This window comes from Meriones unguiculatus, chromosome 6 (assembly GCF_030254825.1).
Source record: "Meriones unguiculatus strain TT.TT164.6M chromosome 6, Bangor_MerUng_6.1, whole genome shotgun sequence".
Taxonomy (NCBI): Eukaryota; Metazoa; Chordata; class Mammalia; order Rodentia; family Muridae; genus Meriones; species Meriones unguiculatus.
Window position 1 is genome coordinate 50,197,072 of NC_083354.1, and position 15,471 is coordinate 50,212,542.

At 43.9% G+C, this 15,471-nt stretch overlaps 1 protein-coding gene across 1 annotated transcript in view; it reads right to left on the reverse strand.

Annotated features, from left to right (window-relative positions):
- Nucleotides 1-6,714, reverse strand: part of Stag1 (STAG1 cohesin complex component) — a 288,399-nt gene extending 281,685 nt beyond the window's left edge. The window contains exon 1 of the mRNA XM_060385437.1: nt 6,575-6,714. The gene's annotated coding sequence lies outside the window, so the exon portion shown is untranslated. The remainder of the gene's footprint in view (nt 1-6,574) is intronic.
- Between the last annotated feature and the right edge of the window lie 8,757 nt (nt 6,715-15,471).

The following is a 15,471-nucleotide window of genomic DNA, read 5'->3' on the forward strand; positions in this document are numbered from 1 at the left end:
TACTCCCGAAACACACACACAAACAAACAAAAATCCACTGACATGGTCAGGTTAGGCGAAAAATAAAATAAAAATAAAACAAGAGAAATAGACAATTACATAATCATAGTCAAATGTTATCTGATTTTAAAAATTGTTGGGTTTCAAACCTGGGACCCACTACCCCTAACCTTGTTAGTATACAGCTAATTCACCTGGCCTGCTCTCAGGGACCAAGCAACCACTTAAGTCATCACCCGCCACCACCAGGTGTGCCAGGTGTGTGCTGATAAAAGGCCCTGCCAGATACCCCAGATTTCCCTCCCACTCTTTCCCTCTCTGCTCCCCTTCCCAGGTGACAAGTCTGTGTCAAGCTGACAAAAAACTAAGCAGCACACCAATTCAATATAAGACAATAAAATATTTGGAAAGTTGCTTTGGAAAAATAAACTGAACCACTACACTGGTCAAGACTAAAACAACACATTGACACTATAAAAAAACAATAAAGAAAATGCTACAGACCCCACAGAAGGTAGAAGAAAAACACAGGAAACAAGCTAATGCTGACAAATTAAATGAACAAATTTTAAATTGCAGTTTAACACAAAATGAAATTTAAAAAAAAAAAAAAAAAAAACTGAACAGCCCTAAAGCTAAATTTTCAATTTTTCAACCACCTATCTTCCCTCAACCAAGTGTGGAATCCAGTACTCAGAAGGCCAAGACAGGAAGATTCCAAGTTTGAGACCAGGTTGATGTTTATAGTGAGTTAAAGGCCTGCTTGGGCTACAGAATAAAAACCTCTTAAAGCAAACACAAAGAAAATTCCAGGTCCAAGACTAATTCTTATTCAAAGAAGAATTAGTATCAATATGATACAATCTCCATCAGGAAACAAGTAATCTGCAAATTTTTTGAGACCATCATCCTAGTAAAAAGAAAAAGAAACTATCACAAAGGTTTTATAAAACAACTACAAAGAAAGATGAAAAGATGCTAAAACATCTAACAAAGTATTAGGGAAGGGAAAAAATGTGACCTCGTCGGCTTTTTAACTTTTTTAAAGCACATGTATTTATCCATTCTCAAGTGTCACTGAAGGACACTTATTTTCTAAAGTTTGGCTACTGCAAATAAACTATAGACATTCTGTAGACATAGCCTCGTAAACAAGAATTTCCCTTATCCAGGGATGGAGAGATGGCTCAATGGTTAAGAACACTGGCTGCTTTTTCCAGAGGATCCAAGTTCGATTCCCAGCACTCACATGATGCTTACAATCATCTGTAACTCCTGTTCCAGGGGACCCAATTCCCTTTTCTGATGACCACTGCACACACGATGCATAGACTTACACAAAGGTACAACACACATAAACCAATCTAACTAAATTAAATAAGATATTTTAAAGCCAGGTGTGTGTGGTAGCTGACTCACGCCTTTGTTTTTGCTTTTTTGAGACGGGGTTTCTTTGTGTAGTCGTGGCCGTCCTAGACTCTTCTTTGAAGGCCTCAGAGATTCACCTGCCTCTGCCTCCTGGGGTGCTGGGATTATAGGCATGTGCCACCTAACCCAGCTAGCAGATGTACTTTCAGATTAGTAATTAAAGAAAAAAGAAAACTCACACAATAACTATTACCAATTTAAACTCCAGCCAAAAAAAGGGAATGTAAGGCCAGGATGGTGACATATGCCTATAACACTAAGACACAGGAGGCCAAGGCAAGAATATAATGGGTTATTAGGCCAGTTTGTTAGAGTTTTATAGCCACCATAAGCTATAGAGTAAGACTCTGGCTCAAAAATCTTCTAATGAGATTTATTTAATTTTATCTAAATGTTCTGTGTATGTCAGGTATCACATGTGTACAGGGCCCTACAAAAGAGGGTAGCACATCCCCTAGAACTGAAGTTACAGACAGTTGTGAGCTGCCATGTGGGTGCTGGGAATCGAATCTGGGCTCTCTGAAAAAGCAGCCGGTGCACTTAACCACTGAGCATCTCTCCAACTCCCAAAAAGAATTTTTTTAATGTAATTTCTCCAGCTATCTCACTGGCATATGGCATTATCAGAATTTTTAATGTTTTTCAGTTTGATGGAAGGAAATTGGTTCCTTATAGTTCTACTTTGCACTTTCCTGATTACAATTCAATACAGGCTACTGTGAGTCATAACATATTGTTAGGTTGTAACCAGCATTCTCAAAAAAAAAAAAAGTGGAAAATAAAGTGTTCTTCACAAAGGTTAAATATTTCATGAAGCATCTACTTTTTTGATTATGTGTACTATATGCATGTTTGTACTAAGTTATAATGTAAAATGCTTTTTAACTGTTAACATCTAGTAAGATACAGGTATTACTATATAGTTTAATTATAGTAAAACTCCATAGAAACAGTCAGGCAACGCACTGGCTAATCATTTTCACCCACAGCACAAACAAATGTATTCTATAAAGCAGGCAGGACTTCCCCAGCACTAAATGAAAACAATAAAAGACTGGACTTTAACAGCAGCTGTACATGATGGCGCATGTCTATAATCCCAGCAATTAAAAAGATTCAAATTGAAATCTGTAGCCCAGCCTAAGAGAAACAATCATATTCAAGGCCAACCTAGGAAAACTCTGCAAGACTCCATCTCAAAACAGAAAAAATATTTAAAATTTTTAAAAAATAGGGAAGAGGCCAGTGAGATGGGTCAGTAAGAAAAGACATTTGCCTGATGATCTAAATTCAATCCCCAGCTCCCACATGGTGAAAGGAATCAAATCTTCAAAATCATCCTCTTACTTGAACGTGCATAATGTGGCACACATAAACCCACACACACAATAAATAAAAGTTAAAATAAAAAATAAAGCTGGACACGGAGACCTACACCTGTAATCCCAGCCAGCACTCAGGCAGGCAGAGGCAGATACATCTCTGAGTTGGAGGCCAGCCTGTTCTACAAAGCAAGTCCAGGACAGCCAAGGCTACACAGAGAAACCTTGTCTCGAAAAACAAAAAACAATAAAAAATAAAATGTAACAGGGGAGGCAGGACTTGAGATGTCCTTCAAATACTAACTGGTAAAGAGAGCCACTGAAAAAGAGTTCATGGGGAACCAATCTGGATCAGCAGGTAAATGAACTTGCCACAAACCCTGACAATTTGAGTTCAATCCCAGGAAACACAAAGGTAGAAGTATCCCAAGCTATCTTACCTCTGCATACACACATACATAATAAAACGTGCATGTACACACCCTCATACACAACGCAGGAAGGAAGGCAAAAAGGAAGGGGAAAAAAAAACCAGAATCCAAGGAAAACCGGAGGGAAATACTTATGGGATTGGCATGGCATAGCTGAACTGGAATCCTGTACTGCACCTACCAAACGACAGAAAACTAAGCTCTTCCTTCTCTACAGACAAAATGCTACTTGCTACATTAAGAATTGTCTCATTCTACGGTTTATACAAGAGCATGATCTATGTCTGTTTGATAACTAAACCCTGTACCCCAAAAAGGTTGGGGGCAGAGAAGGAGTGTAAGACTCAGCAGATAGCATTTGCTACCAATCCTGATAATCTAACTTTGATCCCAGATCACACATAGTAGAAAGGGAACCAAATCCTGTAAGTTATCCACTGACCTTATGAGCACCATCTTCATTCACAATAAAAAAGTTTAACACAAAAATTTTAAAAGATGGTAGTGGGACATGACTGTAATCCCAGCATTTGAGTGATAGTGATAGGGGATTCATGAGTTCAAGGCCAGCCTGGGATACATAGCACTGGTCTTATTAAAAAATTAAAATAATAGTAATAATAATAGTAACAGGTACAGAGAACATAGCTATTCTAACATATACCGGACCCTGGGTTCATATCTAGTAATGCAAAAGAAAGATAAAAATGATAGAGTGGAAAGGAGGAGAGAACAGGAGAAAGGGACGGAGGCATTAGCTGCTTTAGCTGTGTTCTTTCCTTATGTCTAGATTCTAAAAGCATAAATGTGAAGATGATTCTCTCTCCATTAGAAGTAAACAAATGGTCACACTACTTCCTTGAGAGTGGGAGAGAACAGCTTTCCATTTACTTACATGGAGGGCGGGGAAGATTTTTGTGTATGTAATTAATGGCCCTATAGATTATCTGGGTGGGCCTGACCTAATCAGGTTAACCTTTGAAAGGTCTTAAAAATCTACAGAAATCAGAGACAAAAATCAGAGACACTGATTCCTGCAGTAGCCATTTTGCGAACTGATGCCTATTAAGACCATATGTCAAAAATAATTAATGATAATTTCATGCTTTAGTCAAAAGTTAACAAGCATGCATTAAATCTATAGCACTAATATTATTAAGATATATCCATCTATAATCAAGGAAAAGAAATTATAACTATAAATGTTTTAAGTTTTAGCTAAAAAGGGCTTTTTCAATTTTTAAAAGAACCGCAGTGTTAATCCAACTTTAGATATGAGGAAGTTAAGATGCAGTTAAAAAGTAAAACCAGATCACAAGCCAAGGGGGATTGTCTCAAGAAACTTTCAGTTCAAGGCTCTTTCCTGTAACACAGCTTCCTTAAAGTTTTTAAAAGAGCCTTTCAAAAGCCAAGTGTGGCTGTAATCCCAGCACTTGAAAATATGAAGAAGTGCTATGAATTCAAGGCCGTCCTGAGCTACATACCAAGATCCCTTCTGGCAAAAAACAAAAAAACAAAAGAGCTATTTAGTAACTGGCTGGCCTGGCACTCACCTGTAATCTCCTAACTCCATAAGCTAAGGAAAAGAAGCGCCCTAAACTAAAGGCCACCTTGGACTGCATAGTGATTTCAAGGCCAGCCTGGGCCACACAATGAAATCCTATTGGGGAAGGGGGAAACCACACCATAGTAATTGTATTAATCTCTTCAAAACAGAAAACTAGACTTCTACTTGTTTTGCTTTTTTAAGATAGCATCTCATAAAATGTCCATGCCAACTTGTGATTCCCCCTGCCTCTGCCTACAGAGTAACCAGAATTACAGGCGTAGAACATCATGCAAAACTCCAAAGTAATTCTAGAATGCAAAGGAAAAAAAAAAAATTAGTGAAACACCTGTAGGTTTTGTAGAAGTTTATTTGGGTAAAAAGTTCGGTTACATTCCCATAATGAAAAACAATGGAATAACATTCCTTCAGTATTTCTTGATCAAATTTTTAGCCTCGATTTATATACATTATGGGACCCATCATCCATTAAAAAATAGACGAATCGTTTTTATTCTCACTTTTCTGTATATTTCCATAAGAGCTTCACCATCAGATTTGCATTTTTTATAAGAAAAAAAAAAAACACAGGGAGATCTAAAGGTAAAGTTACAAATTCCATTAAGTTACAAATCGTACAACTTTATAGGGATTTAGGTACTTTCATAAAAACACTACTTTTGCTGAGCTGTAAAACAGAGTTGTTTCTAAGCGCAACCAGGCTCAACATTAACTTCAACAGCAGATAATCCGCTACAACAAACTGCACTGTTGGGGGTCTACCGGGCTCCGAAACCATCCCCCGACTTAGCACTCCCAGGGCACGAGAGCCCGCAAGGTGGAAAGGATCCGTAACAACTCGAACATGGGCAGAAGCGGTGACGTGACGATCCGCGCACCAGGAGAGGTTGTGGGTCCCTACGGCACACCAGGCGAGCACCGGGTCGGGTCCCCTCCAAGTGAGGCTCGGGTCCAACTCCACGCACTCGCGTTTCCCAGCTCTCCTCCCCGCCCCCACCCTCCGAGAGGCGGAAAAACAACTTTTATTGGCCTCTTCTCCCGGGGAGGGGGGGGACTGGGAAACTAGCGGGGCAGTGCTCCGGCCTGGACTCCTTTCCCCGGGACCGACCTCCCTCCCTCCCTCCCCCAACCCCCGCGTCCGGAGCCCAGAAGGCGAACAGCGGGAAAGCCGGGCTGCGCCGGGCCCGCAGCCCGGGGTCCCCCGGCCCCCTGCCCCACCCCAGGACCGAGAGGCCTGGGCCGGCGGTCAAAGCTGCGCGACGCCCCCCCCCCCCAGGACCCTCGGCAGAGACGAGCCCGTTGTCATGTGACGCTGCCGCCGCCGCCGCCGCTAAAAACACCGCAGAAACGCAGGGCGGCGGGAGGCGTTCGCGCCAGCCCGCCTCGGCCGGCCCCGGCGCGGGCGGGCGAGTCCCGAGAGCCCGGGCGGGGAGGAGGGGGGGCGCGGAGGGCGGGCTTGGCGGCGGGCCCGAGCGCGCCACAAAGGCTTCCGCGCCACCGCCGTGTGCAGCCCGGGCGGGCGGGGGCCCGGGCTCCGCGGCCCGCGGGAGGGGGGTGGAGAGCAGCCGAGCGCCCCGCCGCGCCCACAGCGGCTCCCGGACGGCCCGGCCGGACGCCGGCCGCTCGCGCCGCGCACAGGCCCCGCGCGGCCTCCCTCCCCCGCGCCGGCCCGCCCGCCGCCCGCGCTCTCGGGGCTCCCTCGCCCGGCCTCCATCTTGGATCGGCGCTTCCAGCCCCCCGCGCCGCTGCCGCCGCCGCCGCCGCCGCCGCCGCCGCATTCCCCCTCTTTCCCGCCCCCCGCCGCCGCCGCCGCCGCCCGCGCTCACCTCAGCTGCCCATCCGGGCGCTGTCGGCCGTCGACCTAGTTTCCCCCCAAAAGTCTCCGGTGTGTTATTCCCGATGTGGGGGGGTTGTTACGGGGTGGTCGCCGGGGGTTCGGGAGCGGGGGCCGCGCCTTCAACGGAGCTGCAATCCTAACCCGCCATCTGGTGGCATTTTCCACACGCCAATGGCGCCGCTGCAGACTCGGGTCCCGACCGCCCTCTGCTGGCCACGGTGCTCACTGCCTCGCTGACAGGACGGGCCTGCCCGGAAAGGGGAGGGAGTTGAGGCGCGGGCAGGGGGCCCTCGGCCGGGGGCGCGCGCTAACGCTTGCCTCCGGGTTGCGCGCACGCGCAGCAGCGGGGCGGGAAACGTGGCCTCGGCGTGGAGGCCCCGCCCCCGCGCCAGGCTCCGCCAATGGCGAGGCGCGGATCCCTCTGGGTGAGGGCGCTGTGGACGGCTCATGGGCCGCCCGAGGCGAGCGGAAGGACGGACGCCGCGGCGCCTGCGCGACCCGCTCGCTGGGCTGCCGCCCGCCATTTTTTAGAGCGGCTCCGGAGAGCCGGCTGGGGGGCCGCCCCCAGCTCCTCCGCCGGCGCCCCTCCCCGGCGTGGGCTGCGCTCCGCTCCCGCCCCGAGGCTGCCAGCCGCCCACACCCGCCGTTATCCCTGCGCGGCGGCCGGCCGAGCCCTTCTCCCTCCCGCCTAGAATCGTGCTCGCGGTTTGTTATTGAGGAGGCGCTTTCCCAGAACGAGGGTGAAAGGTTTCGAGGACGGGGACGTCCCCCTGCCGCGGAGCGAAACGGAACACTGCCCGCTCCGGGCCGATTGGCGTCGTCCTCCCTCTGTAAAGCAGATTGTCTCCGAGGTGCAGGCTTTGCATAAGGCGGCAGCATTGGCTAGTTAGTGAGAAGGGAGATGCTACGCCGCCGGGAGCGAGGAGGCTCTGTTCGGAGTGAGATTCCCCTCCCACAGCCTAGGACTGCTTTCAGTGGCTCCCACAAGGACGTGCGAATGAATCCCTAGCGGAGAGGAAAATAGTCGTATGCGATCCGACCCCTTCCCTGCTCTCTACTTATCTGTCCTTGACCAAGGCTAACCTGCCTGCTTACAAGTTTGCACTACAAGAGTGAATTCTTACTCTCCTAGGTCATCGGCCTCATTTATATGACTCAGTTCTTTATTGGCAGAGGCAGTAAACCTTAGAAACGTTGGACTCGTTTATAGTCCTCAGGGCTAAGCTAGTGCGTCAACTGTCTCTGGTATTTATCCCAAAGGTTGCAAGGTGCGTTGCGCTAAACAGGAGGAACTTCGGAATGAATTCATGACCTTCCTTAGGTAGATACATAATTTCAGGAAAGTATCTTGTTTACTGGGCTCTGATTGACTTCCTATTGTGTTCTAGGCAGAGCCTGTTTCTAGCTTGCCTTGTCAATAAAGGGGTCGGCGTCAAGCCATACTCATGTAATTTCATCTATTTTCTTAAATTCGGCTCTGTGGGGTTCTAGTAAAGACCTGATATTCCATCTTAATATATATGTTGTCATGATCTCAAAAATCTCTCCAGATTTAGCCATTTCCTCCTTCCCTTCCCTCCTAAACCAGTCCTGCCCGAATGCAATGCCCTTTTTCTTGGATGTCTTCAGTGTTTTCTTATCTTCTGGCTTCTTCCTTTCTATTTTTCAAGTTTCCATTTATCTTTATAAAAAAAAAAAAGAAAGAAAGAAAGAAAACCAGGGCTGTTAACTCCCTCAAGTTGCTGTACGATCCGTGTTCCTTTCCCAGCCTCTTATCTAAAAAGAATCAGTTACTGGCCTAGTGTGATGGTGAGTGCTCTAATCCCAGCCTTGGGAGGCTGAGGCAGAAGGATTTGGAATGAAAAGGTGATACCCTGACCTAAGGAGGGGTGTGGGGACAAGTCATTTTCTTCACCAGTTCCCATCCTTCCTTGAAATTACTCTCCTTTTGCATTGCTTCCTTGGATCTGTACCTTCATTGTTCACTAGTCTTCTGATTAAGTTGCTAGTTGCTGAGTAAGCTCTAGTTTTTTGTGTTCATCTTTGTTTTCTCTGCCCCACAGTTCAGCCCTGAGTTCCCTGCCCCTCTTTCTTACTCGTTAAAAGTCCTTATTGGTTCCCAGTTGTTCCTTAACAAAGATGCCATATTTTCAGCTACTTTCCAGGTCTCCATCCAGCATAGCACTTAAAATATGTCCTCTCTCGCCCAAAAACTCCCAATAACACTGTAACTTCAGCAGGTTAGGGGAGTGTGCTGTGATATGTGAGCCTAGATTGTTATGAACAGTTACGTAACTTAGGGCAAATCTCTGCCTGGTTCCTGAGCTGTAAGAGAGGGCTCTGGATTAAACTGCACCTACAGCCGTGCTATCTGTATCACTGCATGGTTGCTTTCATCTTCAAGATGTTTCCAGATGTCTGCTCCCAAATGCTGAAGATTAAACCCAGGACCTCACAAAGTATGAATTCTACAACTAAATTACATCCCAGCCCTGCATTTCTCTTTGTTGTTTGGAGGCAATTTGGGATTCCCTTTGTTGTTAGGGACAGTGTGTTTTCCAAATTAGGGACTAACCCTAGACCAGCACTGATCTCTATACATAATTACTTAGTTCCCAAAAGAAACTTTGAGCCTGATCATATTGTTATTCAAATCTCTGCTATTGTTTTTCTGTGACTACTGTAGTCTTGGGCCTTTCCTCCCCACCCCTTCCTATTGTTACACCAGAACAATTGTAATAGGCTTTTTCTTCTTCCATCTCCTTCTCTCGTCTCCTTTTTTTCCCCCTATACTCTGCTTTTTGAGATTGGGTTTCCCTTTGTAGCCTAAAGTAGTCTCAAGTCTCCTGTCCTGGCCTCTTAGACAGTCCTGACACTTGACCTTTGTTGTTGTTGTTGTTTTTGAGACAGGGTTTCTCTGTATAGCCTTGGCAGTCCTGGAATTCCCTTGTAGACCAGGCTGGCCTTGAACTCACAGATATCTGCCTGCCTCTGCCTCCCTAAGAGCTGGGATTACAGGCTTAAACCATTGTGCCCAGCTCACCTTTCTCTCAACTTAAAGAAAAACTCTTTGCTTTTCTGTGGCTCATATGCATCTAAATACTTAATGGCATTCAAAGAGTGGTAGCCAACCTTGGTTGTCAACCTGACTGAATCTGGAATCAACTAAAACCCCAGTATCCAGACATGCCTATGAGGGATTTCTTGACTCGATCATTCCAGGTGGGAAAGCCCATTCTAAATCGGGGCCACACCTTCTAGTACTGACCTTTTCTTTCTGGCTGTTTGCCCTCCCAAGTTCATCCTGTTGCTGAGGCATGCCTTTGCTGTTATTCGAATGAACTTCTTTGGGATTCTAACATAGACTGAAGTGGCTCTCCAGAAATCCTCTGGGACTCCAACACCAGACTGGAACTGCTGACATCCAATCTCCTGGACTGAACAACTACTGGATTCTTGGCCTTTCACTCAGGAGACAGCCATTGTTGGCTACCCAGCCACACCTTATAAACTGTGTTTATGTTTAAAATCCCACCATTTAGATGTAGTTAACAGTTGAGATAAAGATATTGTGGCCATAACTTCTGTTATCATTATCTAGGTGTAGAAAACAAGTTTATGCTCATTTCTCTACTCCTTGATCTTCCTATCACATCTTCCCTAATCAATATAAGTTCAAGAAATTGCGGGCTGATGACTGCTCAGTAAATGGAAGTGTTTGACACTAAACATCATGACCTGAATTTAATTCCCAAGACCTACAATGAGAAATGACTCTTTTAAGTCATCCTCTGACCTCCACACATGTCAAGGTATACATGCACAAATAGACATGGTAAATATTTTAAAAGCAACCCAAGGAGGGCTAAAAATGTGGTTCAGTAGTAGAGTTACCTAGTGTACATAAGGACTGGGATTCCTCAGCACACACATGCACACACACTTTAGCTTGTCAAGCCAGTAAGCAGTGCTCTCCCATGACCTATGCTTCAGCTGCTGCCTCCAGGGCCTGCCTTGAGCTCCTGCCTTAACTTCCTGGAGCCTGCATGACGGACAACAAGCTGTAAGATACAAGGAAAAAACCCTTTTTCTTCCCCAAAGTGATCTTAGCCATGTGTTCTCTCATAACACCAGAAATCCTAATTAAGACACAAGTTATACCTTATTATTTTCTAATTCTATCAAAAATTGTTCACAATACCTGCCTAGGTCTAATTAGCCATATGAGCAAAGCATATTCATTAATCCTTTGACTAGTAATGGAAGGACTACTGGTTCTGTAACATGTTTGACTCTTGCAGATTTACATGTATCTCAAGAGCGTAAGCTTTTATACAATTTCCAAGATTCTAAATCTCAGTATAGATTTTGAAAAACATTTTTGATTAGCAGCTTCAAAACATTGAAATGATGGAAATATCAAGAAGGCTATGCCTTTTCAGACACACAGATCTTATTTACAGTAGAACAATCAGAATAGAAAAATCTCTTCCACACTAAAATGTGGAGAAAGTGGACATTGCGCATCAGGTCTCCAATTTAAAGGTATTTATATGGGGCTGTGCCCCTAGGCTTTTGGATCGCCTTTCACATTTTCCTTACAGATTTGCCAGATTATGGATATCTGACAGTGCACTATGACTGACATCTGTTAACCAATGCCACAACCTTTGCTAGGACACAAAAGGACTGTGGTTCCATCCTCAACAACACACACACACAGAGCAAGCATTTGTTAACCAATGACACAAAACACTGTGATTATATAGATGGCACATTTTCTTCAAACACTGACTGAGCTGACAGCTTCTCTAAATTCGCTTTCAAAAGAGCTTAGTCAGTGAACTCCTATGGTTCTTCATAGCTTGAACAATAGTAGTTCCATTTTATGCTTTTATTGTGATAATGGCATAACATTTTATCATTCTTCCCTTCCCCTTTTATAGCTGCAGCTACTGACTAGACTAAAAGGAGGTCTGTCATCTAATCACTCTTCCTCAACATTCACTTTATTTTATTTACTTATTTTTTGTTTATTAGAGGCAAGGTCTCTGAGTAGCTTTAGCTGTCCTGAAACTCACTGTGCAGACCAGGCTGGCCTCAAACTCACAGAGATCCCACTGCCTCTGCCTACTGAGTGCTGAATTTAAAAAAAAAAAAAAAAGTGTATGCCACTATACCTGGCTTCACACATTGAATTTTTTTTTAGACTCTGTGTGTTTGTGTGTGTGTGTGTGTGTCCATGTATGCCTGATCGCCAAGGAGGCCAGAAGAGAACATCAGATTTACTAGAGTTATGGATGGTTGTGAGCGACTAGGTAGAAACTGGAAATAGAACCGGGACCTTCTGACAGAGCAGCCAGTGCTATTAACTGCAGAGCCATCTCTCCAGCCCTTCTTTTACCACCTAGAAGCCCAGTGTTTGGGGATCATGAGAGTTTTCATTTTCTACACTTCTTTTGTCCACTCAGAACATTTGTGAGTATATTATTTTGAAAAACAGTTTTCCTTTTTTTTCTACTCTTGCAATTCAATACTGCTGCTGACTGGCAGTGATGTATTATGCTGTCCAACCTACCAGACCATGATTGGATTAAATCATAATTTTAACTGTCACTTGTTTTTGAAAGTCAAGCCACAATTTTTGCTAAATTGATCAAATCTGAACCAATGGAATCCAAAAATACCTTACCTTTTAGAATCACAGTTACAGGCCAGTTTTTTAGAATCAGTTTTTGCCAGTTAGAGGCAAAAACTCTATCACCTAAAGGTAGAGAACCAGAACTACTCAAGATATGTGAAAAGTAGGTGGTCATGGGAATATACGCCTATAAATCTAGTGCTCAGGAGGCAGAGGCAGGTGGGCTTCTTGAGGTAGATGCCAACCTGGTCTATACAGCAAGTTCCAGTTCAGTCAGGGCTACAGTGAGTCTTAGTTTCAAAAAACAAAACAAAAATAAACAAAAAAAAAACTATGAAGGACAAGAATTAGGCTCATACCCATTGGTCCAGTGTTGAATAATTGAATAATTATATTAATTTTAGCTATTTTTTGTTTTTTTACAACTATAAATAAAACTGCAAACCCTCAGATTTGAACTTTATATACTATATTCTCTATTATTACCATCATTCTTCTATTTCACCTTCTATTCACCCTCCTTGAATAGCTCAAGAAGTCTGTATAACCATAGAGTTCAAAGTTAAAAGCCAGTTTTCAGGTAGACAGGGTGTATTAGTAAACCTTCTTCTCTGGAGCCCATTGTATGAACACCACATAATGGGTGTGGAGTAACTGAATGGGGGGGGGGAATATGCAAATTTTGGCAACAGTAGAAGGTTTCCTAACATGCAAAGGCCAAATATTCAAAGTCAAATACATAATGAATGTGGTATGTTCTGGCAGCCCTTGCCTGCGTTGTGTTGTGTGACTTCTCGGCAGCCTTGGTTGTGGCCCCATGACGTACACACTCTGCACCATGCACGCTGGCACACCAGATGCTGCCTGGTGCACCTCAGCTCAGATGTTAGGAATCGCAGAATCTTTCCTGTAGATACAAATTTTTTTTGCTCTTATGGGAAGAGATTTGACTACAAAAAATGAGCACTTTTAATATTTTCCTACCATCGTTCTTTAGCATGTAAGTATCAGTGTAGCTCTGTATTGGTTTTGTGCTAGAATTTTTTTTTTTTAATTGCTGCCTCAGGGGCTGGTAATGTAGCTCAGTGGTAGAACTCTTGCTGAGTATATACAAGGTCCTGGTTTCAACCCCAACACCACAAAAGAATAAAGGAATATTCAGGGTTGGCAAGATGGCTCCATAGGTAAAGGTGCTTTGCCATGGAAGCCTGATGACTTGAGTTCAATCTCCAGAACTCACAAAAAAGTGGAGGGAAGTAGCTGACCCCGCCAGGTTGCGCTCTAACCTTTAAACATGCACTGTTGCACTCACACCCATACATATACATCATGCATCTGTATGTACACAGTAATAAGTATTTGCCAAGTGAGTTGCTGACTTGAGTTTCAGTTCAAAAACCATTAGGGGCTAGAGAGATGGCTCAGTAGTTCAGAGCACTGTCTGTTCTTCAGGGCACCTGAGTTCAATGCCCAGAACCCACATAGAGGTTTCCAGTCATCTGTAATTCTAGTTCCAGGGGATCCAACATCTTCTGCCTCCATAGGCACCAGGCACGCAAGTGGTGCTCAAACGTTAATACAAGCAGATACATATACATATAAAATACTTTTAAATAAATAACTTAATTTTACAAAACTTTAAGTTTTGGCTTAGAATTAGGACCTCGTTTTCAACAGTTTCTGAAGGGGTCATAAACCTCTACTATTTTGTAGTACATATTTGTGCAAATCCTCACTCAGAATTATCAAGTATAAAATCAAAATATCAACTCTTATAACACTGAAGATGTTCTAGGTCTGGTGACATCAATTATTCAGTCAAGATTTAATTCTTTATGTAAAGCTAATAAGCATAGCCATCTCATAGTATTCAAAACTGCTTTTCTTTTAATACATGGAAAAATTATTTAATCAAAGAATTATTAAAATGAATTTCTTTGTGGGTTGCTCTCAGTAAATCCTTGACTTGTATATTCTCTTTGTGAACCTATATATACAAAATGCTGTAAAATATCTTCAAACAAAGAGGGATAAGGAATGTTAAAGGTCCAAGAAATACTCAAGACCACCAAAAAGCCAGGCTAGAAAAATGTGCAGCATGTTAGAACACAGTTGGTTCACTTCCCTGATTGCCAATTCCCTATATGTTTGCTTCATATTTAGATCACAAACATATGTCCCCAGAGTTTAGGATTGCTGTCTCACATATACTGTACTTAAGTTTTTCCATTTGCCCCATCTTTGTACTAAGATGCTCTCTTTTGTGCTTTAGTAACTTCTTCCCCTAATACCTGCCTCCTCTTGCCTCAGCTTAACCTGACTGAGCAATGTCTTACTCGACTGAGGACTTCACTTTGCTGTTCTCCAAGGCAAAAGCAGCTCTTTTCTAGAACTTGTTTTTTGGGTTTGCTGCTGTTGTTTGTTTGTTTGGGGTAGGTTTATTTTCCTGTTTTGCTGGAGGATATTCTCAGAGACTCGGAACTCTATAGGCGTGTCTAGTATATTCTGGCACCCACATTATATTACCAAACTGCATGGAAATATATATGGACTTACCCTGGAGATTTGTACTTTTTGAGACAGTGTCTTATGGGAAGGCTCGCCTGGAATTTACTCTACCTGGGCTGCAAAATGAGTTACAGGCTCACGACCAATAATGTGAGACCCAGTGAGACCCAGTGAGACCCAGAACTTACGAAGTAAAGGCAGGAGGATCAGGAGTTCAAGGACAGCTAGACACCCACACAGTGAGTTTGAAGACAGCCTGGGCTGCAAAGGACTTGTCTCAGATGAGACAAATTAGAGAAGTTTGGTGTGGCAATGGGCTTGGTAACAAAGACTGAGTATGTTACCCAGTGACAGAACAGACCCTTCACACATCCCATAGATTTGGACATGCCCTATAAACTGGAAGCATGGAGAAAAAAAATTTGATGAATCCTACTGACAAGAAGAAACAGAGAAAATGAGACAGAAAGAAAAAGGAGCCAGAGGTGGCTCGTCTTTGTTCCTTCTCATTCTCCTTCCCTAAAGGGTATGGAGAGTGAAGACTGAGGGACTTTTCTCATTCTTTATGGGAGCAGAAATTGTCTCCCTTCCTTGAAAACAAAAGTAGTAAAAGATTTAAATGATTCATGGTGGAAATGGTGAGATGCTCTTCCAATCCCCTTCAGATAAGGATTTGTAACAGCTGCTGGGCAGCTGTTGACTCTCAGCAGCCTTGCCTAAGGTTGGTGTCCTGTACA